General features: G+C 44.1%; 1 protein-coding gene across 1 annotated transcript in view; it reads right to left on the minus strand.

The window, feature by feature from the left end:
- LOC309558023 (peroxisomal N(1)-acetyl-spermine/spermidine oxidase-like) overlaps positions 1–27,367 on the minus strand; it is a 59,171-nt gene extending 31,804 nt beyond the window's left edge. Inside the window, exon 1 of the mRNA XM_082260944.1 lies at positions 27,356–27,367. The gene's annotated coding sequence lies outside the window, so the exon portion shown is untranslated. The remainder of the gene's footprint in view (positions 1–27,355) is intronic.
- Positions 27,368–27,687: the final 320 nt, after the last annotated feature.

Below are 27,687 nucleotides of genomic sequence, written 5' to 3' on the forward strand. Positions count from 1 at the left end.
CTCTTTTTTGTGTATAGCGCAAAAAATAAAAATCGCACAGGTGATCAAATACCACCAAAAGAAAGCTCTGTTTGTGGGAGAAAAAGGAAATCTTCACAGAGCTTCTAAATTTTCCTCCACGGGGGTAAGCAAATTTCAGAACTCCAGCTCTTGAGGAATTACTAGTCCCAGAAGGCATTGTATGACGGGCAGCCACAAGCATGATTTCCAGAAGCAGAGACATGATGGGACTTGTAGTTCCTCATGAAGGGCCAAAGTTTGCATAACCCTGTCATATAGAAAATTTGTGTCCATGTTGGAGGACAGGGCTCCCTTTTGTGTCCTGCTTGGGCAGCCTCTCATCAATAGAAGGGAAGTGGAAATACTTTGATACACTTCCTGTTCTGTATGACAACCTGTTAGATAACAGGAAATAAAAAGGGAAATCTCCTAAAAGAGGACAAGTGTAGCAACAGAGAGTTGTCAGAGGTTTTCACCCTTCCACACTCCGTTCATTTTCAATTATTGCTTTCTGCATGGACATATCTCCTTAGTCAGTCCAGACAGTATGGTCACCTGCTGACTTGGCACCATCGACAGGCAGCTTAAAGTATTACTAAACCCAGGAGCCTGCAGTCACTATATCTGGTCTCCCACAGTACAAAGAACATGGGGGTGCAATTAGCTTAGTAATTATAAACTGTTAAATACCTTTTCTCATCTATCAGTGTCTGGTTAAAGCTTGTAGGAGTTTTTATTCTCCTTTGACTGTCCTATGAGGCTGCAGGACCCCTGATCCTCTGTCTGGACAGTGCTGATTGGCCCTGTGCTGATCACATGCACCCTCCCAAGAAAAAAAAAACTCTCTAGCAATACACACCAAACTGAGCATGTGCATAAAGCCCCGTACAAACGCAACGATTATCGGCCGACCGATCGTCCGACTTTTGTCCAGAGTGGTGTTTTGTTGGTTGAAATGTGCCTAGACTGCACACAAATTTTCTCGCCCAACAAAAATCTGCTTCAGAAGTGTGTTCTTTCTTATCTGAGCATGCCCAGTCTTGCTCATAAGATTTTTCCCTGTCGAAATCTGTACTGACTGCACCAAAATCGGCCGTGTTTTGACGGCTAACAAAAATTTTATAGCTTGCACACCAGATTTTTTTCAGCCGAAAAGTCGGAGTCGGTTGTCGGAAGCATCATACTAACAAGCTGAAAATCGGCAGATCGGACGTTGGGCGAAAATTCCCTGCCAATTTTCGATGCGTGTGTACGGGGCTTAAAGCCCCGTACACACGTCCCGAATGTCGGCCGAACGATCGGCCATCTTTTCTCCGGTGCTGTCCTGTCGGTTGAAAACTACAAAAGACTGCACATGAATTTTGTCGGCCAACAACAGCCGACTGCAGAAGTGATGTCATGTGATGGTTAACTTTTCGTGTGTTTTTTCTTTTCTGAGCATGCCCAGTCTTGCTAATCGGCTGTTTGTCGGCTTTACTGCATATACAGACTGATTTTACTGTTGTGGGCTTTGCAACACTTTAACTCTCCATTAAAGAAATATTTAAAAAAAAGAAAAAACACCAAACCTTTAACTTTCCTGCTCTGTGCAAGGTCTTTGCACAGAGCAGCCCCGATTCTTCTCTTCCCGGGTCCCCCGCTGGTGCTCCTGGCTCCTCCCTCCTGACCAGTGCCTTCAACAGCAAGTCGCTTGCTATGGAGGCACTGGTCTGTGCTCGCTTTATGTGTCTTATGGGCTAAATGCCCATAAGACACATAGACCCATGGCTCAGCCCGCCTCCCTGCTTTCTCCTTATTGTGTCACTTTCTAATCCTCCCACTGTGACCAATGGAGGGGCGCTTTTCCTCCCACTGTGACCAATGGTGGAGCGCTATTCCTCCCACTGACACCAATGATGGGGCACTTTGCCTTCCAATGACACCAACGATGGGGCATAATTCCCCCCAATGAAACCAATGATGGTGCATTATTCCTCTCCCTGACACCAATGATGGGCCACTATTCCTCTCCCTGACACCAATGATGGGGCACTATTCCTCTCCCACACACCAATGATGGGGCACTATTCCTCTTCCTGACACCAATGATGGGGCACTATTCCTCTCCTTGACACCAATGATGGGGCACTATTCTTCTCACTGACACCAATGATGGGGCACTATTCCTCTCACTGACACTAATGATGGGGCACTATTCATCCCACTAACACCAATGATGAGATACTATTCATTCCACTGACACCTGTGATGGGGCACTATTCCTCCCACTGACACCAATGATGGGCCACTATTCCTCCTACTGACACCAATGATGGGGCACTATTCCTCCCACTAACACCAATGATGGGGCACTATTCCTCCCACTGACACCAATGATGGGGCACTATTCCTCCCACTGACACCAATGATGGGACACTATTCCTCCCACTGACACCAATGATGGGGCACTATTCCTCTCACTGACACCAATGATGGGGCACTATTCCTCCCACTGACCACAGGTGCCAGGTAAGTTTTTTACTCCCACTGACCACCAAGCCCTAGGCATGGTTTACCCCCCCCCCCCCCTTCTAATGCTGGGGCGTTTCTACTGCCACTGGCCACAATCTGAAGTCTAAACTGGCTCTTTGTTTAGAAAGTTTGGACAGCCCTGCTTTATAGAAGTATATAATTATACCGTGTTTTATTCTATCCTTTCTCCTAGGAAATAAAATGTAGAATTGCAGATTTGAACGGATAGGTAAATGGCGAGAGATAATTAGCAGCTCATTTCTGGTCTTGTATTCTTACGAAGTCTCTTCATTCTCTCTCAGATTTCATCTTCCTGGAACAAAATGCCAATGAGATGCAAAAAACTGCCAACGCAAACCTGCGCCCCAGACCCTGAAATGGAATCCTGTAGGAACAGATTCTCCTACACGGCACAACAATCTGCTCCCTCTCAGTTATTTTCAGATGCTTCTGTCATATCAACTGTTTCAGCAAACAAAAATACTTCGGGAACAGAATGTAAATCCATGACAGTGACAGATAATGCGATACTAAAAATGTGGTTTAATTTATTTAATATCTCTGAAGTTGCAGTACTGGCAGATGACCTCTTGGTGCCGCTAGAAGCTCTGTTTATTATCCATTTCCTGTCGCAGGTTGACAATGCTGTGTGTTCTGCAATGAAATTACTGCAGCGTTGTCACCTTGCGGACTGAGGAATCCTTGATAGACATGAAGTAATAGAGAAATGTCAAGTAAGTGACAAACATGGTAAAGCCCAATTAAAACTTTTTTTCTTTACAGCCGACCACCAGCTTCTCCTTCAGTCTTGCACAGTTGTACAGGCTCCTCTCCTGGACTGAAATAGCTTACTCCTCATTTCACTGCACACTGTGAGCTTATCACCATGTGCATTAGAAGCTGCAGCAAGTCAGACAGAGCCCACCTCATTTCCTGGCTGGAGGACATCCAGCATCATCTCTAGCACTTTCCTTCCCAGTCAATCCATGGCCCTTCCTGTTCATTTATTGAATTCTAGTTTTTTACCACTCCCCAGCCACGCTATAGCCAAATGGCGGCTACAGCGTGGGCCGGCTAGTTCTGGGAGGCCAGAAAATGCCGGCCTCCCGTGATTGCGCCCGCCACATACCCGCTGTTGTGCGTACGGCGCACTCTGTGATCACAGTGTCCGTAGGACACTGCTGAGCAAAGATTGAGGTAAAGAACCAATCAGCGGCTCCTTACCACATGATCAGCTGTGTCCAATCAGGGCACTGATTATCAGTGCAGTCCCAACAGGGCCCACCAGTGCTGCCAATAAGTGCCCCATTTTTGCCGCCCAGCAGTACCCATCAATGCCACCTATCAGTGCCCTTTTGTGCCACCTATCAGTGCCCACCAGTGTCACCTATCAGTGCCCTTTAGTGCCACCTATCAGTGCTGCTTCATCAATGCCCACCAGTGCCGCCTCATTAGTGCCCATCAGTGCAGCCTCATAAGTTTACATCAGTGAAGAAAATGACCTGTTTGCAAAATTTTATAACAAATTATAAAAACGTTTTGTTTTGTTCAAAAGTTTTAATCTTTATTCGTTTATTTAGCAAAAAAAAACAAAACATTTGTGATTAAAGATCGCCAAATTTTTTTTAATTGTGTCAAAAAAGTGATAACAAATATAGTTTGGGTACAGTGTTACATGACAGCGCGATTGTCATTCAAAGTGTGACAGCGCTAAAAGCTGAAAACTGGCCTGAGCAGGAAGGGGGTGAAAGTGCCAAGTAGGCAAGTTGTTAAATCATGGGGACTCAGCACCACATGTGGGCATTACCAAGGGAGGGTTGCACGCAGATTCAGTCACCCTAGGAACGCCTACCCCTCCAAACTGACAATTTACCCATCGAGGCATTATGATATTTACATTTACTCCTCCCAAGAGCCAGCCCCCTGCTTGAATCAAGTCTGAGGGCTTTTGAGAGGAGAACTGAGGCAGGGGCTGTGATGGTTTCAGAAAGCTTTGTACGGCACCCTGTCGGCTCCTCCAACCAGCCATGATCTGCCTGCATTGCATAGAAAAGCACAGAGGTCAACTGATGACATTCTTTTTTGGTACCCCATCTTTAATTTTCTTGCGTGTGAGCAGATGTGTAGTACGGTCTCTGCCAGTCTTTTGGAGCATTTGTGCCCGCGCGGGGCATTTCAACGCATTATTTGTTGGCAGCGAACCTTATGGGGCTTTGCGGCTTGTTTGCACATGAATGGAAATGCCCCCATGCGTGTGCAGATGTGCCATCACTCTCTTCGCCATATCTTTAAAGTAGAACTGTAGGCAAAAACGTTTTATTTTGGATAGAGTAAGAGGGGGTTATAACCCTTGTCAGATTTTTTTTGCCCTTTGTGTCCCATTGCAAGGATTTACTTTCACTTCCTGTCCCACAGCCAAACAGGAAGTGAGAGTAAATCGCTGCAAATTAGGGCAAATCCTTGGGCACCCCCAGAACGCCAGAACTAGTGTCCATGGCTCCCAACTGTCCTTGATTTCAAGGGACTGTCCCTGATTTGGAACAAAGTCCCTCTTTCCTCCTCATTTGTCCCTCATTTTGGTCTGATCTATATAGTTGTATAAAAAAATGCACTTTTTATCTTTCAAAAAGTGTTTCCCAGTGCTAAACCTTTCATCCAATTCATAAATTGCTGCATTTTTAGATTTCAAAAGCCAATATAAAGGAATAGAAGTGGTAAAAAAAAAAGCACTTGTGGGTTTAACTAATCATTTTTTAATAATTCACCTTTAAGGAGGTGTGTTAGTGGGTGTGTCGTATACCTATATACTTTTGCTAATAGGTGTCCCTCATTCTCATCTCAAAAAGTTGGGAGGTATGCTAGTGTCCCCATTGGAAGATTTCCCCTCTATTACTTTTCTGGGAACAACCCAAAGTTCGGGATTTTCTTTTTTTCACTTTAAACGTTAATGGTAAACAGAAAAAATAGAGAGAGGGTGAATCTCCTTAACAGGGATAGAGGAAACAATAAAAAAATGAAAGTTGTTCCAATTTCTCCATTCCATCCAAAAATTAAAAAAAAAAAAGTTTTTCCTTGAGTTATACTTTAAGATTCATGTTATTTCTGCACCCTGGTCCGACCGCATCTGGAGTATTCTGTCCAGTTCTGGTCGCCAGTCCTCAGGAGGGACGTGTTGGAGCTGGAGAGAGTCCAGAGAAGGGCAACTAAACTAATTAGGGGATTGGAGGACCTTTAATTATGAAGAGCGTCTGCAATAGCTTGATTTATTCTCCCTGGAGAAGAGACGCCTTAGGGGGGACATGATAGCAATTTATAAATATCTCAATGGGGATCTCAGCTTAGAAAAAAAGCTATTCAGTCGAAGGGATTGCATGAGGACTCGAGGTCACACAATGCGATTAGAGGAGAAGCGTTTTAACCTCAGGCAACGTGGGGGGTTCTTTACTGTTAGGGCTACAAGATTGTGGAATTCTCTACCACAAGAGGTGGTTTCTGCGGGAAGTATGGTGGCTTTCAAAAGACTCTTAGACTTACATCTCAAGGATCAGAACATTCAGGGGTATGTGAGATGAGTACAGCCACACACACCTACACAGGTTGAACTGGATGGACTATTGTCTTTATTCAACCTCATCTACTATGTAACTATGTAACTATGTAAAGAGAATCATGGAGTCTCCCAGGAGGCAGCGGGGCACGACCTCATTGCTGCCTAGGCCAGAATGCAGGAAGTGCTGGACAAAAGCAGCACAAAAAAAAGGTAGGAAAGCTTTTTTGTTTGAAAGGGAACAGCACCCAATTCTTTAAGAGGGAGAGGGAAGGAATAAGGAAAGATAAAGTCTTTAACCACTTGCCGACTGCCACACGACTATTTACGTCGGCAGTCAGCCCCTCACAGGCAGAGTAGATCTACGTCGCTAGCCTGTGAGGGTCTAGGGAGCGAGCGCGCGCCCCCAGAGGCGCGCTCCCGCGTGGTCACGGACCCCCCCCCCCGCGCGTGTGACCGGTGAACCCGATGTCCGCCGTTCACTCGACGATCGTCGCTGCAGAGGGAGAAAGGCAGGCGGCTAATGTAAACAAGCCGCCTGTCATTCTCCCCTGTGTAGAAACAGTGATCATACGGTTCTACTATGTAGGACCGTTGATCATTGTTCCTACACCTCAAGCCACAGCCAATCACAGTTAGAATCACGCCCCTAGGGACACACACAGCCCCTCCCTCTCAAAAAAAAGTTAACCCCTTCACTGCCAGTGTAATTTTACAGTAACAGTGCATACGTATAGCACTGATTACTGTAGAAATGTCACTAGTAACCCCAAAAGTGTCAAAAATGTCAGTTAAGGGTCCGATCTGTCCGCCGCAATGTCGCAGTACCGCAAAAAAAAAAAATTGCAGATCGCCGCCATTACGCGTTAAAAAAAACAACAAAAATGACAAAAATCTTTCCCTTTGTTAGTAAACGCGATAACTTTTGCGCAAACCAATCAAAATACGCTTTTTGCAATTTTTTTTACCAAACATATGTAGCATAAAACAAATTGGCCGAAAATGTTAAAAAATTGCATTTTTACATTTTTTTGGGGGGGAATTTCATATAAAAAAATGTGAAAAATATTGTTATTTTTGCATAATTGACGCTCTTTTTTTGTTTATAGCGCATGATCAAAAAATTCGCACAGGTGATCAAATACCACCAAAAGAAAGCTCTGTTTGTGGGAAAAAAAGGACGTCAATTTCGTTTGGGAATAGCGACGCACGACCGCGCAATTGTCCGTTAAAATCACGCAGTGCCGAATCGCAAAATAGGCCCTGGTAAGGAAGGGGTTAAAATCTTCCAGGGCTTAAGTGGTTAAGATTCATGTTATATCTGCACCCGAAAGAGAATCATGGAGTATCCCAGGAGGCAGCGGGGCGCAACCTCATAGCTGCCTAGGCCAGAATGCAGGAAGTGCTGGACAAAAGCAGCACAAAAAAAGGTAGGAAAGCTTTTTTGTTTGAAAGGGAACAGCACCCAATTCTTTAAGAGGGAGAGGGAAGGAATAAGGAAAGATAAAGTCTTTATGGGTGAAGTTCTGCTTTAAAGTTAGAAACAAGGATCTCCTGTGCACAGCAGGGGGTGCTGTGTGTCCTGGGACAACTTGTTGGCTGGGACTTGGCATCAAAAAACACTTCCACTGCAGACATATGCTACAAGCCATGATAAGGCAAGTGGAAAGTGAGAAGATAAGAAAAAAAAATCAATCTATCAATGACATGCTCTGGGGAATACAAGAGCTCATCCACACAACATAACCAGCCAGATTACAGTGACACAATATAATACAGGAAACAGCAGGCATCCAGCAGTATCTTGAGCTCATTTACACCGGCCCCCTTTGGGCTGCGATAGTCTCAGCGCATAGACAAGGAATCTGCTTTTATTGCTTCAGTAGGACAAGTTGCGACACACTACAACGCATTGCGACGTGCTGCTGCACACAAAAGTTAAATGAACTATCGAGTGTAATATAATTTAACCACTTCTGGACCAGAAGGATTTGCCCCCTTAATGACCAGGCTAGCGATTCGGCACTGTGTTAATTTAATGGACAATTGCGCGGTCGTGTGACGCTGTACCTAAATAAAATTGATGTCCTTTTTTTCCCCACAAATAGAGATTTCTTTTGGTGGCATTTGATCACCTGTGCGATTTTTATTTTTTGTGCTATAAACAAAAAAAGAGCGACAATTCTGAAAAAAAAAAAAAAACATAAATTTTTACATTTTGCTATATAACATTCCCCAAAAAAAACAAAAAAATATTTAAAAATCAAAATATTTTAACATTTTAGGCCAATTTGTTTTCTGCTACATATTTTTGGTAAAAAAAAAAATTCAATAAGCGTATTTTGATTGGTTTGCGCAAAGGTTATTGCGTCTACTAACTACGGGAAAGATTTATGTCATTTTTATGTTTTTTTTTTTTTACTAGTAATGGCGGCAATCTGCGTTTTTTTGCGGGACTGCGACATTGCTGCGGACAGATCGGACCCCTAACTGACATTTTTGACACTTTTGGGGGGACCAGTGACATTACTACAGTAATCAGTGCTAATCTGGCCGCGAAGGGGTTAACACTGTGGGTGATCAAGGGGTTAAATGTGTACCTGGGAGCGTGTTTATAACTGTGGGGGGCGTGGCTTGTGAAATGATCACAGAGACCTGTGTTCCTATATAGCAGTATCCCAGGGAGAAGAACGGTCAGCTATGTTTACAACAGCCGACTGTCCTCTCTCAGCGTGGAGCAATCGCGGGTGTCAGGCGGCAATCGGAGCCGCCTGCCCGATGCATGCATCGGCTTCCTTGCTGACGAGCGGGGGCAGGAGCGCGCCGCCAGCAGCGTGCGCTCGCCCTCTAGCTGCCTGCACGTGACCGACGTATACCTTTGTCGGTTTGCCCAGGCGCGGCTGTCTGCCGCAGTAGATTTGCGGCGGGCGGTTGTAAAGTGGTTAAAAAGAAAATCAAGCACTATGCATGCGCACAACGTTCACCAGGGGGCACATGTTACATACACCATAAGGCTGAACTCCGGGTATGATTTTCATTGCATTGTTACATTGATCCAGATGGGCATGTACAATGCATCCAGAAAGTATTCACAGAGCTTCACCTTTTCCACCTTTTATTTTAAAGCCTTATTCCAAAATGGATTAAATTCATTATTTTCCTCAAAATTCTACAAACAATACCCCCTAATGACAATATGAAAGAAGTTGGTTTGACATTTTTGCAAATTTATTTTAAAAAAAAACATGAGTAAAAAAAATAAAATAAATAATAATCATCCCATGTACATAAGTATTCACAGCCTTGGCCATGACACTCAAAATTGAGCTCAGGTGCATCCTGTTTCCACTGATCATCCTTGAAATGCTTCTACAACTTGATTGGAGTCCACCTATGGTAAATTCAGTTGATTGGATATGATTTGGGAAGGCACACACCTGTCTATATAAGGTCCCACAGATAAACAGTGCATGTCAGAGCACAAACAAAGCCATGAGGTCCAAGGAATTGTCTGTAGACCTACGAGACAGGATTGTATGGAGGCACAGATCTGGGGAAGCATACAGAAAAATGTCTGCAGCTCTAAAGGTGACAATGAGCACAGTGACCTCCATCATCCATAAATGGAAGAAGTTTAAGACCACCAGGACTCCTCCTAGAGTGGGCCATCTTGCCAAACTGAACGATGGGGGGGAGAAGGGCCTTAGTCAGGGAGATGACCAAGAACCTGATGGTCCCCCTGACAGAGCCCCAGCGTTTCTCTGTGGAGAAAGGAGAACCTTCCAGAAGAATAACCATCTATGCAGCACTCCACAAATCAGACCTGTATGATAGAGTGAACAGACAGAAGCCACTCCTCAGTAAAAGGCACATGACAGCCCGCCTGGAGTTTACCAAAAGGCACCTGAAGGACTCTTAGACCATGAGAAACAAAATTCTCTGGTCTGATGAAACAAAGATTGAACTCTTTGGCCTGAATGGCAAGCGTCATGTCTGGAGGACACCAGGCACTGCTCATCACCTGGCCAACACCATCCCTACAGTGAAGCATGGTGGTTGCAGCATCATGCTATGGGGAGTTTTTTTATTGGCAGGAACTAGGAGACTAGTCAGGATCGAGGGAACGATGAATGCAGAAATGTACAGAGACATCCTTGATGATAACCTGCTCCTGAGCACTCTGGACCTCAGACTGGGGTGAAGGTTCATCCTCCAACAGGACAACCATAAGCACACAGTCAAGATAACAAAGGAGTGGCTACGGGACAACTCTGTGAATGACCTTGAATGGCCCAGCCAGGGCCCAGACTTGAACATCTCCGGAGAGATCTGAAAATGGCTGTGCACCGACACTCCCCATCCAACCTGATGGAGCTTGAGAGATCCTGCAAAGAAGAATGGGAGAAACTGCCCATAAATAGGTGTGCCAAGCTTGTAGCATCATACTCAAAAATACTTGAGGTTGTAATTGGTACCAAAGGTGCTTCAACAAAGTATTGAGCAAAGGCTATGAATATTTATGCACGTGTTTTTTTTTTTTTTTATTTATTTTTTTTTTTGCATAAATTTGCAAAGATTTCAAACAAACTTCTTTCACATTGTCATTATGGGGTACTGTTTGTAGAATTTTGAGAAAAAATAATAAATTTAATCCATTTTGGAATAAGGCTGTAACATAACAAAATGTGAAAAAAGTGAAGCGCTGTGAATACTTTCCGGATGCGCTGTAAATATGCGTATCTAATACCTGAGGCAGAGCTGGTAAAGAGAACAATCACTGTAAAAGTTGATGCTACTACACAGAAATCCACGATCTACCAGATCTTGTGCCCGAACATACAGGTTCCCCCCACAACATCACCGCAATTCACAGAACACCTTGTATTTCTCCCAATAAATACAAGGCACTCTCTGGTTGGATGAAGTGGGGATCATGATGTCACCACCCCTCCTCTGCACTGCATCCAATCAGACAAAGCCTTGCATTCATTTAAAAAAACAAAAAAATTACATGACATTCTGTGAATGGCAGTGGTGCCGTGCAAGCGACACCTTGTGGTCAGTGTGTCTAGTGGGGCAGCTGCTTGGCACAGGAGCTGGAGGATCGTGGCTATTGCTGTCATGGCGCTGACCACTTCAGTGATTGTCAGCTTCCCCAGCGGCCCCTGTAGCGTAAGATATGCATATTTACATTGTGCCAAGGTGGACCAATGTAACTATGCAAAAAATGTCATTGCTGGAGTTGAACTTTGAAGTGGTATTAAACCCAAAACCAAAAATGTGATATATTGCAGCTTACCAATCATGAGATGTGGTGGCTGCATTAGTTTCCTTTTCTTTGGCTTCTCTCCCTCTGTTTTCCCCTGGTGATCTGGCCAGTAACACACCTTTTGTATTAGTGAGACACAACTCTGGAGGAATGAGCACAGGAGCGAAAGCAGCATTGTCAATCTGGGGGGGGAGGGTAGTGTTAAAAGTGGTGGTAAGTGGTAAACTCTACACTCAAAAAACAAAAAAAAAAATTCGGTCCCCAGCAATTTAATATCATAATGCGTTAGTATGCATCTGCTTAAAAGCCGGTTCACACATTTGTGACGACAGACATTGCATGTGATTCGGAGCGCACTGCTCTGCAAATCACATGCGATGTCTGTACGATGCAAATTCAGCCATAGTGCGATTCGAATTCAGCCATACAGATTTGCAGGGTTCCCGCATCCCATATGTGTGAACTGGGACTTAGTGCTAGTATACTACTGCTTTAAATCAGGGGTCCCCAACCACCGGGCTGCGGCCTGTTGATGACCGGGCCACACAGCAGGAGGTGGGTGGTGACTATGGTCTGCAGAGGGTATCACAGACCGCATTCGTTGCTCACCTCCTGCTGTGTGGCCATGCTCCTGTATCCTCCTTGGCTCCCCTGCCCGACCGAAGATGTCATTCTGTCAACAGGGCAGGGTGCAGGAGGAGCTGGAGATCTGGACAGAGAGCGTACGTATTTCTTCCATCAAGATCTGCAGCACCTTCCGCCCCCTACCCTGCTGATAGGATGACATTGGCTGAGGGGGGCTGGGAGAGGACACATGGGCTACTAACAGCATCTGCCCTGCCAAAGGTAGGAGTTATGTGAAGGGGAGGCTGGGATTGGAATGGGGCATAATGTTAGAGAGGAAATGATGGGGGAGGGGGGGTTAAACTGCAGGGCACTTTAAAGGAGGAGGCTCTGATTGCTAGGGGCACTGAGTGTAATGTATAGGGGTGCAGTGATATAAAGGGGGCTGCACTGTAATCACTACAGTGCCCCTTTACAGTGCAGTCCCCTTTATATCACTGTGCCCCCCCCTTACATCACAGTGCCTCCATTACAGAGCAGTCCCCTTACATCACAGTGCCTCCATTACAGAGCAACCCCCTTTACATCACAGTGCCTCCACTACAGAGCAGTCCTTTTTACATCACAGTGCCTCCATTACAGAGCAGTCCCATTTACATCACAGTGCCTCCATTACAGAGCAGCCCCCTTTACATCACAGTGCCTCCATTACAGAGCAGTCCCCTTTACATCACAGTGCCTCCATTACAGAGCAGGCCCCTTAACATCACAGTGCCTCCATTACAGAGCTGCCCCCTTTACATCACAGTGCATCCATTACATAGTAGCCTCCTTTACATCAGAGTGCATTCATTACAGAGCTGTCCCCTTTACATCACAGTGCCTCCATTACATAGCAGCCTCCTTTACATCAGAGTGCCTTCATTACAGAGCAGTCCCCTTTACATCACAGTACCTCCATTACAGAGCAGTCCCCTTTACATCACAGTGCCTCCATTACAGAGCAGGCCCCTTAACATAACAGTGCCTCCATTACAGAGCAGGCCCCTTAACATTACAGTGCCTCCATTACAGAGCAGGCCCCTTTACATCACAGTGCCTCCATTACAGAGCAGCCCCCTTTACATCACAGTGCCTCCATTACATCACAGTGCCTCTATTACAGAGCAGGCTCCTTTACATCACAGTGCCTACATTACATAGCAGTCCCCTTTACATCACAGTGCCTCCATTACATAGCAGCCTCCTTTACATCCCAGTGCCTACATTACATAGCAGTCCCCTTTACATCACAGTGCCTCCATTACATAGCAGCCTCCTTTACATCGCAGTGCCTCCATTACATAGCGGTCCCATTTACATCACAGTGCCTCCATTACATAGCAGTCCCCTCTACATCACAGTGCCTCCATTGCAGAGCAGTCCCCTTTACATCACAGTGCCTTCATTAAAGAGCATTCCCCTTTACATCACAGTGCCTTCATTAAAGAGCATTCCCCTTTACATCACAGTGCCTCCATTTCATAGCAGTCCCCTTTACATCACAGTGCCTCCATTACATAGCGGCCCTCTTTACATCACAGTGCCTCCATTACAGAGCAGTCCCATTTATATCACAGTGCCTCTATTACAGAGCAGTCCCCTTTACATCACAGTGCCTCTGTTACAGAGCAGTCCCCTTTACATCACAGTGCCTCCATTACATAGCTGTCCCCTTTACATCACAGTGCCTCCATTACATAGCAGCCTCCTTTACATCGCAGTGCCTTCATTACAGAGCAGCCCATTTTCATCACAGTGCCTCCATTACAGAGCAGTCCCCTTTACATCACAGTGCCTCCATTACAGAGCAGTCCCCTTTACATCACAGTGCTTCCATTACAGAGCAGGCTCCGTTACATCACAGTGCCTCCATTACAGAGCAACCTCCTTTACATGACAGGGCCTCCATTACATAGCAGCCTCCTTTACATCACAGTGCCTCTATTACAGAGCAGGCCCCTTTACATCACAGTGCCTCCATTACAGAGCAGCCCCCTTTACATCACAATGCCTCCATTACAGAGCAGTCCCCTTTACATCACAGTGCCTCCATTACAGAGCAGTCCTCTTTATATCACAGTGCCTCCATTACAGAGCAGGCCCCTTTACATCACAGTGCCTCCATTACAGAGCAGGCCCCTTTACATCACAGTGCCTCCATTACAGAGCAGTACCCTTTACATCACAGTGCCTCCATTACAGAGCAGCCCCCTTTACATCACAGTGCCTCCATTACAGAGCAGTCCCCTTTACCTCACAGTGCCTCCATTACAGAGCAGCCTCCTTTACATTACAGTGCCTCCATTACAGAGCAGCATCCTTTACATCACAATGCCTATATTACAGAGCAGTCCCCTTTACCTCACAGTGCCTCCATTACAGAGCAGCCCCCTTTACATTACAGTGCCTCCATTACAGAGCAGCCTCCTTTACATCACAATGCCTCCATTACAGAGCAGCCTCCTTTACATCACAGTGCCTCCATTACAGAGCAGCCTCCTTTACATATGCATTTGTAAGCGGTTACAGCAAACAGATTGTTCCTTTTGGGATAAAGGTTTTGCATGAATAAAAGTTCATCATTTTAAAAACCCCTTCTATTGTTAAATGGTTTGTCTTATCTATGTAAACAGATACATTCTGCTGGAGACCTTGTGCTTTTGAAAAAGAACAGACATGCTGGCTGGATCACCAGATGAAAATAGAAGAAAGAAAGCCTTAAAAAGAAAAAACGAATGCAGCCATCACATCTAAGAATTGTCAAGCTGTAATATATTAAAAATGTGTTTGCTGTGGAGTGTAAAACTGCTTTATTGGGCGTTCGCTGGTGTGAATAGGCCCCCTAGACAGGTTATATCATAATAGAATACAGGTTCACTTTGATATCTAAACTACACAGCCTGGTTTTAGCACAAGAAGCTCAAACTGATTGCCTTTCTTGTATATATCCAAGTGTTTAGGGATGTAAGGAACCAGTAAAGTGTGAACTGTTATAAAATCATTTTTAAAAATGTGCTGACTTGTGTTCTTCTTCCTGTTCTTATCACCTTGTTTATTACAGTAAACAGCCTCATACAAAGGTGCACTTTGTTATTTATTACATGACTGTATCATTAACCTTCTTCACTGGCATTTATGGCTATGATGACATAGGATAGATCGATTAATGCTTTCTGCAGTAAACAGGATTAGTGATGCCATTGTGCAATCAAAAAAGCAACTTAATTGCACTGAAACAAACGCTGTTCAACCAAAGCTGATGTTGCCCGTGGTTGGCAGTGTGGAGCAGTCTGTGGGCACAGGATACAGAGCCCTGACACCAGTGAGGGCCCTACACACCATCAGAAAATCGGACTAAATCATACGAATGTCTTTATGGACCTTGCTTTGTGCACTGGTGCGCAGTCATGTTGGAACAGGAAGGGGCCGTCCCCAAACTGTTCCCACAAAGTTGGGAGCATGAAATTGTCGAAAATGTCTTGGTATTCTGACGTCTTAAGAGTTCCCTCCACTGGAACTAAGGGGCTAAGCCCAACCCCTGGAAAAAATACCCATGTCATATTCTTCCCTCCACAAAAATGATAAGCACCAGTACACAAAGCAAGGTCTAAAAAACATGGATGAGCGAGTTTGGGGTGGAGGAACTTGACTGGCCTGCACAGAGTCCTGACCTCAACCTGATAGAACATCTTTGGGATGAATTAGAGTGCAGATTGCAAGCCAGACCTTCTCGTCTAACATCAGTGCCTGACCTCACAAATGCGCTTCGGGAAGAATGGTCAAACATTCCCATAGACACACTACTAAACCTTGTGGACAGCCTTCACAGAAGAGTTGAAGCTGTTTATAGCTGCAAAGGGTGGGCCAACTCAATATTGAACCCTACAGACTAAGACTGGGATACCAATAAAGTTGATGTGGGTGTTAAGGCAGGTGTCCCAATACTTTTTGTACTATAGTGTATAAGCCCCATATTTTTTTATAGTAATTTTTTTGCTCGAAGAAAAATATAGAGAGTGCAGAAAAAAGGGGGTATTCCCTTCATCTGAACAGAGCAGCAGAGGGGCAAAGAAAAGGCAAGTATACATATACACATACAGTACACATAGTACACCCTTCACATTTTAGTAAATATTTTATTATATCGTTTCATGAGACAACACTGAAGAAATGACACTTTGCTACAATGTAAAATAGTGAGTGTACAGCTTGTATAACTGTGTAAATTTACTGTCCCCTCAAAATAACTCAGCACACAGCCATTAATGTCTAAACCGCTGGCAACAAAAATGAGTACACCTCTAAGTAAAAATGTCCAAATTGGGCCCAATTAGCCATTTTCCCTCCCCGATGTCATGTGATTCATTAGCGTTACAAGGTCTCAGGTGTAAATGGGGAGCAGGTGTGTTAAATTTGGTGTTATCGCTCTCACTCTCTTATACTGGTCACTGGAAGTTCAACATGGCATCTCATAGCAAAGAACTCTCTGAGGATCTGAAAAAAAGAATTGTTGCTCTACATAAAAAATGGCCTAGGCTATAGGAAGATTGCCAAGACCCTGAAGCTGAGCTGCAGCATGGTGGCCAAGACCATACAGGGGTTTAACAGGACAGGTTCAACTCAGAACAGGCCTCGCCATGGTCGACCAAAGAAGTTGAGTGCACGTGCTCAGAGTCATATCCAGAAGTTGTCTTTGGGAAATAGATGTATGAGTGCTGCCAGCATTGCTGCCGAGGTTGAAGTGGTGGGGGGGTCAGCCTGTCTGTGCTCAGACCATACGCCGCACACTGCATTAAATTGGTCTACATGGCTGTTGTCCCAGAAGGAAGCCTCTTCTAAAGTTGATGCACAAGAAAGCCTGCAAACAATTTACTGAAGACAAGCAGACTAAGGACATGGATTACTGGAACCATGTCCTATGGTCTGACAAGACCAAGATAAACCTATTTGGTTTAAATGGTGTCAAGCGTGTGTGACGGCAACCAGGGGAGGAGTACAAAGACAAGTGTGTCTTGCCTACAGTCAAGCATGGTGGTGGTAGTGTCATGGTCTTGTTTGCATGAGTGCTGCTGGCACTGGGGAGCTACAGTTCATTGAGGGAACCATGAATGCCAACATGCACTGTGACATACTGAAGCAGAGCATGATCCCCTCCCTTCAGAGACTGGGCCACAGGGCAGTATTTCAACAAAATAACGACCCCAAACACACCTCCAAGACAACCACTGCCTTGCTAAAGAAGCTGAGGGTAAAGATGATGGACTGGCCAAGCATGTCTCCAGACCTAAATTCTATTAAGCAACTGTGGGGCATCCTCAAACAGAAGGTGGAGGAGCGCAAGGTCTCTAACATCCACCAGCTCCGTGATTTTGTCATGGAGGAGTGGAAGAGGACTCCAGTGGCAACCTGTGAAGCTCTGGTGAACTCCATGCCCAAGAGGGATAAGGTAGTGCTGAAAAATAATGGTGGCCACACAAAATATTGACACTTTGGGCCCAATTTGAACTTAGGGGTGTTCTCACTTTTGTTGCCAGTGGTTTAGACATTAATGGCTGTGTGTTGAGTTATTTTGAGGGGACAGCAAATTTACACTGTTATACAAGCTGTACACTCACTACTTTACATTGTAGCAAAGTGTCATTTCTTCAGTGTTGTCACATGAAAAGATATAATAAAATATTTACAAAAATGTAAGGGGTGTACTCTTTTGTGAGATACTGTAGGTACAAACATATATGCATGGTTTCCTATAGTTACATAAATCAAGGTATGACTGACAATCCAAGGTGTAAATGTATATTTAATAAATTTCTCTACGTGTTTTGTGAGACTAATCTACCCTAAGGTAGACGCCCAATGAGGTCCATATATCATCTATCGCACCCATGCACAATCCCACTCTGGGAAAGTGCCCTTTCTTCTTTATATTGTCTATACTTTATACTTTCACCATCAGCTACTTCTACGTCTATACTGGGCTCTTTTTTGCACTATTGCACGTGGGGTGTCAGGTTTGCCATTTGCAACAAGTGCCAATGGCCCCCTCATTGAGTTTTACTGTTGCTGTTTTCCACCTTTCAGTATCTGTAAACCCCGACCATCGTGACATCTGGTCACCTCCTTGAACGTTTGCCTGTCTGGCTGGCCCCCTCCCCTCCACAGCCCCCCCCCCGGAAGAACTATATGGATCTTTTTCTGTATTCCTTTATTTTCATTTTCAACGGGGAGACTTATGGGAACCATGAATTTACTTGACTATTTAACCTGGTTTGGAAATTTGTTAGGACTTATATATATAATTGTACGTTTTGGTTTACCCTCTCCCTTTTTAGCCTGCCCCCCCCCCCCTGTTTTTGTCCCCTTCTCACTCCCCTTTTCCTTCCTTATCCATCCTTTCTGCTCCGATTCCTAACAACTTTGTCTCTAATTTTAGGCATTTATATATGTATCTCCTGAGAAAGCGAGCATTGCCTCGCGAAACGTGTAGAGAAATTTATCATATATACATTTACACCTTGGATTCTCAGTCATACCTTGATTTACTTAACTATGGAAACCCAACCCATGAATATATGTATTCACCTATGTCTACCAGAATTATTTTTAATTGTATGTATCAAAACTGTTTAAATATTCAATACATTTTGTATGTTTATACCTTGAGGTTTGTGTCTCACAAAGTCCCTTGGGCATTCTACTTCTTTGTATTTATCATTTGCCTAGGCATGGAAACCAGGAAGTAACTGAAGAAATGTAAAAAAGCAACTTGATTGCAGTGAAACAAAAACTGTTCAACCAAAGCCAATGATGCCCATGGTTGGCAGTGTAGAGCAGTGAATGGGCACAGGATACAGAGCCTTGACCCCAGTTAAGACCCATTCACACGATCAGAAAATCATACGCAAAATACTTCTTTTGAAGCGATCGTACGGCAATCTGCACGTTAGTACACTGCTTTCCAGAGCCAATCAGGAGATTAGCAGGTCGGATAAGCACGAAAATTCTCATAAGATACCAGATCGTTCAAAATTCAATATAAATACAATACATTACATCACTTCCAAATTTGTATTCTGTCATAAGAGACTTTTCTTAACTTTAGTAAACTCTTCATTTTTCAAAATGAGATTAGCTTGCCAAAAAAAAAAAAGGACGATCATTCGTCCAATAATCTCATCATGTGTACCAGGCATTTGAAGAACTGCTTACTGAAATCCAGAAAAGCCAGATTCTTCTCAATCAGCAGAACGGTCACTGACCCTTCAATGTAGAAAAGTCAGCGCTCAAGAATGCAGTGGTAAGATTAAAAGGTTCTCTTTAAACTGGAACTAAACTCAGATGCAGGTCCCAAGGACTTTGGCATTTTGTGCATGCATGCACAGCATATTTACACACAACAGAATATTCCTTCCTAATACCTTAGGGCCCTGGTGCCCAATCTGCACCCCTTTGGTATATGATGTGCGGCCCTCAGCAGTGTGTAGTGGGAACATTAAATAAGGTGATAGCATTATTCGCTACTAGCCTCATGTAACATGCTCCTAGTTTTTTATTGTCTTCTGCAGCATATCCCCAGCCAACAATGTAACCTGTCCTCTCTCTATGACCCTCATTTCTTGTATTAGTACCGGTTCACACATATGCGATGCGGGTACCCTGCGAATCCACTGCGGGTTCTCGCATTGCACTGGACTCAAAGGCAGTTCACACTACCATATGAGATTTGCTGCAGGTGTCAATACAAAGTTAATGACACCCCCAGATCAGTTCGCATTTCGCAGTGCAAACTGTCAATTTGGACAGGAATCGGATCGCATAGGTGTGAGCACCCATGCGATCCGATTCTGGTGCAGACCAAAAAAAGGGTCCTGTGTGACTTTGGTCCTAATGCAATGCAAATTCAGCCATACCATCTGTACGGCTGAATTTGCAACGCACAGACATCGCATGTGATTTGTAGAGCAGTGCGCTGCGAATCACATGCAATGTCTGACATCACATATGTGTGAATGTGTGAACCGGCACTTAGGCCTGAATTTTCTAACAGTCCTCTCAAACATTTTATACATATATACAGCTGCAAGAAAAAGTATGTGAACCCTTTGGAATGATATGGATTTCTGCACAAATTGGTCATAAAATGTGATCTGATCATCATCTAAGTCACAACAATAGACAATCACAGTCTGCTTAAACTAATAACACACAAAGAATGAAATGTTGCCATGTTTTATTGAACACACCATGTATACATTCACAGTGCAGGTGGAAAAAGTATGTGAACCCTAGGATTTAATAACTGGTTGAACCTCCTTTGGCAGCAATAACTTCAACCAAACGTTTCCTGTAGTTGTAGATCAGACGTGCACAACGGTCAGGAGTAATGTTTGACCATTCCTCTTTACAGAACTGTTTCAGTTCAGCAATATTCTTGGGATGTCTGGTGTGAATCGCTTTCTTGAGGTCATGCCACAGCATCTCAATCGGGTTGAGGTCAGGACTCTGACTGGGCCACTTCAGAAGGTGTATTTTCTTTTGTTTAAGCCATTCTGTTGTTGATTTACTTCTATGCTTTGGGTCATTGTCCTGTTGAAACACCGATCTTCTGTTGAGCTTCAGCTGGTAGACAGATGGCCTTAAGTTCTCCTGCAAAATGTCTTGATAAACTTGGAAATTTATTTTTCCTTCAATGATAGCAATCCGCCCAGGCCCTGACGCAGCAAAGCAGCCCCAAACCATGATGCTCCCACCACCATACTTCACAGTTGGGATGAGGTTTTGATGTTGGTGTGCTGTGGCTCTTTTTCGCCACACATAGTGTTGTGTGTTTCTTCCAAACAACTCAACTTTGGTTTCATCTGTCCACAGAATATTTGTGGCTTCCTCTGTGGTATCCTCCCATGAAATCCATTCTTGTTTAGTGTTTTACGTGTTGTAGATTCGCTAACAGGGATGTTAGCATTTGCCAGTGACTTTTGTAAGTCTTTAGCTGACACTCTAGGATTCTTCTTCACCTCATTGAGCAGTCTGCGCTGTGCTCTTGCAGTCATCTTTACAGGACGGCCACTCCTAGGGAGAGTAGCAACTTTCTCCATTTATAGACAATTTGTCTTACCGTAGACTGATGAACAGCAAGGCTTTTGGAGTTACTTTTATAACCCTTTCCAGCTTTATGCAAGTCAACAATTCTTAACCATAGGTCTTCTGAGAGCTCTTTTGTGCGAGGCATCATTCACATCAGGCAATGCTTCTTGTGAAAACCAAACCCAGAACTGGTGTGTGTTTTTTATAGGGCAGGGCAGCTGTAATGAGCACCTCCAATCTCATCTCATTGATTGGACTCCAGTTGGCTGACATCTCACTCCAATTAGCTCTCGGAGATGTCATTAGTCTAGGGGTTCACATACTTTTTCCACCTGCACTGTGAATGTTTACATGGTGTGTTCAATAAAAACATGGCAACATTTCATTCTTTGTGTGCTATTAGTTTAAGCAGACTGTGATTGTCTATTGTTGTGACTTAGATGATGATGATGATCAGATCACATTTTATGACCAATTTGTGCAGAAATCCATATCATTCCAAACGGTTCACATACTTTTTCTTGCAGCTGTATATATATATATATATATATATATATATATATATATATATAACCTTGGATTGCAAGCATAATTCGTTCCGGAACCATGCTTGTAATCCAAAGCACTCTTATATCAAAGCAAATTTCCCCATAAGAGATAATGGAAACTCAGATGATTCGTTCCACAACCATTTATTCATAAGTCCTTCAGTTTATAGTCCATATAAAAAGATTATAGCATTGCGATAGGTTGCATAAAATGTCCATCCACAAATAGCTGCTTCCATAAGGGAATTAGAAGCAAAATCCACTAGGAGCTACAGAGTATAAAAGAGAAGAGAGGCGCCTCTAAGTGTAGCAATATGGTTCCATTTAATGAAGGTACAACATTTAGCAACTCACATGGTTGATGATTGGAACAGGCACATCTAAGTATGCAGGCATCCGGGGTAAAGCTGTCCACATAGACTATCTTCTGCACCGCCAGTCTGTAATCCTGACCGGGAAGACCACCCTGCAGTAAAGCGATCTGAAAGCGAGGGGCAGCATGGAAGGGATGACGTAGATGGCGGTGCGGAGGATGGTCTATGTAGACAGCTTTACCCCGAATGCCTGCATACTTAGATGTGCCTGTTCCAATCATCAACCATGTGAGTTGCTAAATGTTGTACCTTCATTAAATTTAACCATATTGCTACACTTAGAGGCGCCTCTCTTCTCTTTTATACTTAGCAGTGACTTGAGGCTACTTGTATATCAAGACATCGCTTGTATACCAAGTCAAAATTTATTTGAAAATTTTGCTTGTCTTGCAAAGCGCTCTTAAACCAAGTTACTCTCAAACCAAGGTTTTACTTTATATATATATATTGAACATTATGTGTGGCCCTTGGGTGATGTCAGGGGTCGCATTTGAGGCCCCCTTTAGCTCATAAGTTGACAACCGCTGCCCTAGGGCCATGAAGGTTACAAGGACCGCCTTTAAAGTGTAAAGAACCCAGGAAGTAACTGAAGAAATGTAAAAAAAAAAAAAAGTTTAAAAGTGGAGTTCTACTTGTTTTTGTGTTTATTAAAAGTCAGCAGCTACAAAATTGTAGCTGACTTTTAATAAACACACTCACCTGTCCTATGATCCGGGGATGTGGCCGCCCAAAGCCTCGTTCCTCTCCCTCTGGTCTCGGCGGCACCGGCATTTCTTGTGTGGGCACACGGCTGTCACAGCTTGCGGCTTCACAGCCGGGTGAGCACTGCGTATGCACGAGTCACGGTGCACGTTGTGAATGGCCGAGCAATCTTCTGGGACCTGTGATGTGTTCCAGAAGATTGCAGGGAGGGAGGGGGAAAGGAGAACTTCCGCTCGAGCTGCCTAGGCGGCCTGAGCGGAAGTGGGAGCGGGTACCTGTCAAATATAGGTACCCGCTCCCCCCCCCCCAAAAATGACATGCCAAATGTGGCATGTGAGGGGTCAGCAGTATTTAAAGCGGAAGTTCCACTTTTGGGTGGAACTCCGCTTTAACTACTTCCTGCCCACTGTACAGCGCACAAAATTACAAATTTACAACATTACTTATAAAGGAAATATACCGAGGTATATACCCCGCGCCTAGTGTGTCCAATTCATTTAAATTAAATTATATGATTGAATGTGCATATATGTGTACGTTTTTAGCAGCTGCTATAGAATAATTAGGTAGGATGTGAGAAAATAGTCTACTAATGAGGCTACCTCAGCGCTTGCTCATATAGTTAATAATAAATAAATGTTATAAATAAATGTGGCTGGTGGTCAATAAATAAATAAATTCTCCTTAAATGATATATACCATGAATTAATACCTTAATAATAAAATTATTAATACTATGCAGTGTATTCAAATTAATAGTGAATTACATAAAAGTGTTTGTGATTCATACAATAAAGTCCATAAAATGTGACTGTAGTGAAAAAAGTTCAAATAAATTGGTGAGTCTCTTGTGCAAAATGATGCTTATCCACAAAAAAAGTGCAGGTGCTCAATGTGGAGATTTTCCGTTCACTTTGTGATAACAGTGCAGCTCTGGTTCCTTTTCCACGTGATAATGGTAAGAGTGGGTCACTTACCAGATGATGTGGGCAGGGGCAGACTGGCAACTTTCAGCCCAGGGGGCAAGTACAAACCAGAGGCACACAGTGCAGCGACTCAGCCCCCCTTCCACTCTCTCTCTTCCCGGCCTCCTTGTGACCCCTATTCCAGGCTGAAGCTCTGCTCCAGGTACTCTCTACTCGCCGGCCGGATCTGGTTTCCCCACCTGACCAGCAGGGGCGGTTGGGGGGAGCGGGGACAGTTCGGTCAGGGCTGGCTGGAGGAGGAGAGTCTCCAGTGGGGCATGGAACCGGCCTCTGCTCGGACATAGCTTACACCATCCATGCTGGGGGGGGGGGGAGGGCAGCACTCTGTCCTTGTCTTAATCCCACCCTCAGTAGGTCAGCGGCAGGGACTTTTTACTTCTCATCACCAGGAATCCTTTAGGCATGTCTGTGGCAGAAGCAGTGCAGCCTTTTTATGGGGCATCAGAGTGGCCTGGGTGGCAATTGCCCCTCTGCCCCCTGGCCCAGTCCTCCCCTGGACGTGGGTCTTGTATGCCTTATAGCATCAAGACCAACAAGGCTTAGGTAGCCTCCAGGCTAAATAGGGGTCTCCTCGTGGCTCACTTGGGATGGATGGGATGGTGGGCTCCCCCCTCTCCTCTCACCTCAGGTCAATATAGGAAGGAAGACAAAAAGGTGCTCCGGACAGTGTAGTATTTTTATTTTCTTTCCTCCAAAGACGTCACCGGATGTGACGAAACGCGTAAGTTTTGGAACGCACAGCGTAACGTGACGTATGACGCAGGTGGAACTCAAGCCGGACATTCCCCCGCTCGCCACTCTGCAGCCAGTTTGAATTGGCACACACGTTCACAAGCGGCCATTAGTGGCCTTTTTGGCATTTCATTTTCTTTTATGCTTTCTGCTTTCATTTGTACCATTGCCCTGATGTTTTTTTACCCATTGAATGGGAATAAAATTTAATTTTTAAAAATACTACACCATCCGGAGCACCTTTTTGTCTTCCTTCCTATATTGACCTGAGGTGAGAGGAGAGGGGGGAGTCCACCATCCCAAGTGAGCCACGAGGAGAGCCCTATTTAGCCTGGAGGCTACCTAAACCTTGTTGGTCTTGATGCTATAAGGCATACAAGACCCACATCATCTGGTAAGTGACCCACTCTTACCATTATCACGTGGAAAAGGAACCAGAGCTGCACTGTTATCACAAAGTGAACGGAAAATCTCCACGTTCAGCACCCGCACTTTTTTTGTGGATAAGCATCATTTTGCACAAGAGACTCACCAATTTATTTGAACTTTTTTCACTACAGTCACATTTTATGGACTTTATTGTATGAATCACAAACACTTTTATCTAATTCACTATTTATTTGAATACACTGCATAGTATTAATAATTTTATTATTAAGGTATTAATTCATGGTATATATCATTTAAGGAGTATTTATTTATTTATTGACCACCAGCTACATTTATTTATTATTTATTATTTACTATATGAGCAAGCGCTATAGGTAGCCTCATTAGTAGACTACTTTCTCACTTACAACATTACTGACAGAAACAAAGAAAAAAGTTTTTTCTTTTCAAAGTTTATGGTCTAGTTTTTGTTTTTAAGCAAAAAATAAAAAACCCGGCAGTGATTAAATACCACCAAAGGAAAGCTCTATTTGTGTGAAAAAAAAAAATGATAAAAATTAAATTTGGGTACAGTTTTGCAATTGGCATTTAACCACTTTACCTCCGCTCACTTTGCTGCTACTGCAGCAAAGTGGCTCGTTCCCGTCCAGCGACGTAGACCTACGTCGCTGGACTCCGCTCCTTGTGGGTGGCGCGCGCGCGCCGCCGGAGGCTCGCTCCCGCTGTTTTCAGTCACAGCGGGAGTCGGGCCAGGGGAAGAGCGGCGGCAATTGCCGCTGCTCTTACCCGATCGTCGGGGATCGAGTCTGGAGATCCGCCTGCTGTGTGTAAACACAGCGGGCGGATCTCTGAAGTGACAGGCAGGGTCAGATTGCAGGGTTCAACATAGCTGAACCCTGGATCTGTCCTTGTGTCACTCAGCCACCTCCCCCCCCCCCCCCCACACGTCAGTAAGCACCAGGCATACATTAACCCCTCCCTCTCCAATAAAATTAACCCCTTCCCTGCCAGTGTCATTTTTACAGTAACAGTGCATATGTATAGCATTGATTACTGCAGTAATGTCACTGGTACCCCCAAAAGTGTCAAAAATGTCAGTCAGGGGTCCGATCTGTCCGCTGCAATGTCGCAGTCCCGTAAAAAAAAAAAATCGCAGATCGCCGCCATTACGCGTTGAAAAAAAAAAACACCAAAAATGACAGAAATCTTTCCCTTAGTTAGTAAACACAATAACTTTTGCGCAAACCAATCAAAATGCACTTATTGTGATTTTTTTTACCAAAAATATGTAGCAGAAAACAAATTGGCCAAAAATGTAAAAAAATTTTGATTTGGGGAATTTCATATAAAAAAAATGTGAAAAATATTGTTATTTTTTAAAAATAAACGCTATTTTTTTGTTTATAGCGCAAAAAGTAAAAATCGCACAGGTGATCAAATACCACCAAAAGAAAGCTCTGTTTGTGGGGAAAAAAAGGACGTAAATTTCGTTTGGGTACAGCGTCGCACGACCGCGCAATTGTCAGTTAAAGTCGCACAGCGCCGAATCGCAAAAAGTGGCCTGGACGTAAGACAGCAAAATCCTCCGGTGGTAAAGTGGTTAAAGTGTGATAACGCTGACAGCTGAGAATTGGCCTGGGCAGGAAGTGGGTGAAAGTGCCCGGTATTGAAGTAGTTAAAACAAGCAAATAGAATATTGGTTCCTGTCTATTTACTAATGCTAGCATTAGGATTAAGAATAGTCAATGTTTATTGAGAGAGTGAAGTTCTAGGCGGTTGCATACACCCTCCCATGTCTCTAGCCTGTTTTTTAGGACTTTAGAATGGAGTTATGCAACTAAAATTCATAGTATGCAAAATCAGGTCTAAAGTTGGACACTTCCAGGCATAAGATCCTTCATTTAAATAGATTCTTCAATGGCCGCAAAGGAAATAAATCCATTTTGTGTGCACCAAATGCCTTTGCAAACCCAGATATTACCTTGTAAATTACAAGCAGGGACATCATCACTGTGCTGTTCATAGCCTGTGCAGCAAGCAGAGCTGTGGGAGGAGGCTATCAGGCTCCACCCACTACAATCTGCCTGTAAAAAAAGGACAGGACAGTACAGGAGGGGGCGGAGACAAGACCAGAATCTCTGCACAAGGAGAGAAAGCAGCAGTGAGGGGTCTTCATTACAGGGAAATTCTCACACTGGATTACTGCACGGATCTGGAAGAAATACACACAGCTCACCAAGATTCAGGGAAGAATACACATGACGAATGGATTTAGACAGTATTTACTTACCTGGAGTTCAGCGTTAAAGAGCAAACCGTATCTTCAGTCAAACTGCAGTTACCAGCACAGCGTGTTTATTTATACAGACTACAACCAGACATAAAGTCTTTGTCCTGGACTTCTGCTCAGCACTGCAGCCTATTACTATATATATTAATTATCTATCCTTTTGCTTTTTGTTGTCCTCCAGCATTCGCGGAGCCACAAGTCCCAGCATGGCCAGCGAATTGCACACATATACTATATAATAAATCAGCATTTGCTGTATAATTTAATATATTAGGCAACGGATTGGCAAAACTTGTTCAGAAACATGTTTTCTCACCTGCCCTGCAGCTTCCTCTGACTGCCCCCCTTGCAGAGGAATCTGGGAAATGTAGTCAATGCAACGCATGCTAATATCATAGATCTTCTGCAAGGGCTGATGGGAGATGTGGGCTGAGCCCGGCCTCAGGAGCAGAGAGAGATTGTGGGGTTGATTTACTAAAGGAAAATACTGTAGACTGTGCATTCTGCAAGTGCAGTTGCTCCAGAGCTTAATAAAAAGAACAGAAGCTCTGCAGACTTCTATCATGACTTCCATCATCCAATAGCGTGCAAGCAAAAATGCTGTCTATTCTTTTTTTATTTTCCTTGCACATGATTGGTTATTCTTTG

The sequence above is a fragment of the Pelophylax lessonae genome (genome assembly GCF_965119305.1).
Source record: "Pelophylax lessonae genome assembly, chromosome: 6".
NCBI classification, from domain to species: domain Eukaryota; kingdom Metazoa; phylum Chordata; class Amphibia; order Anura; family Ranidae; genus Pelophylax; species Pelophylax lessonae.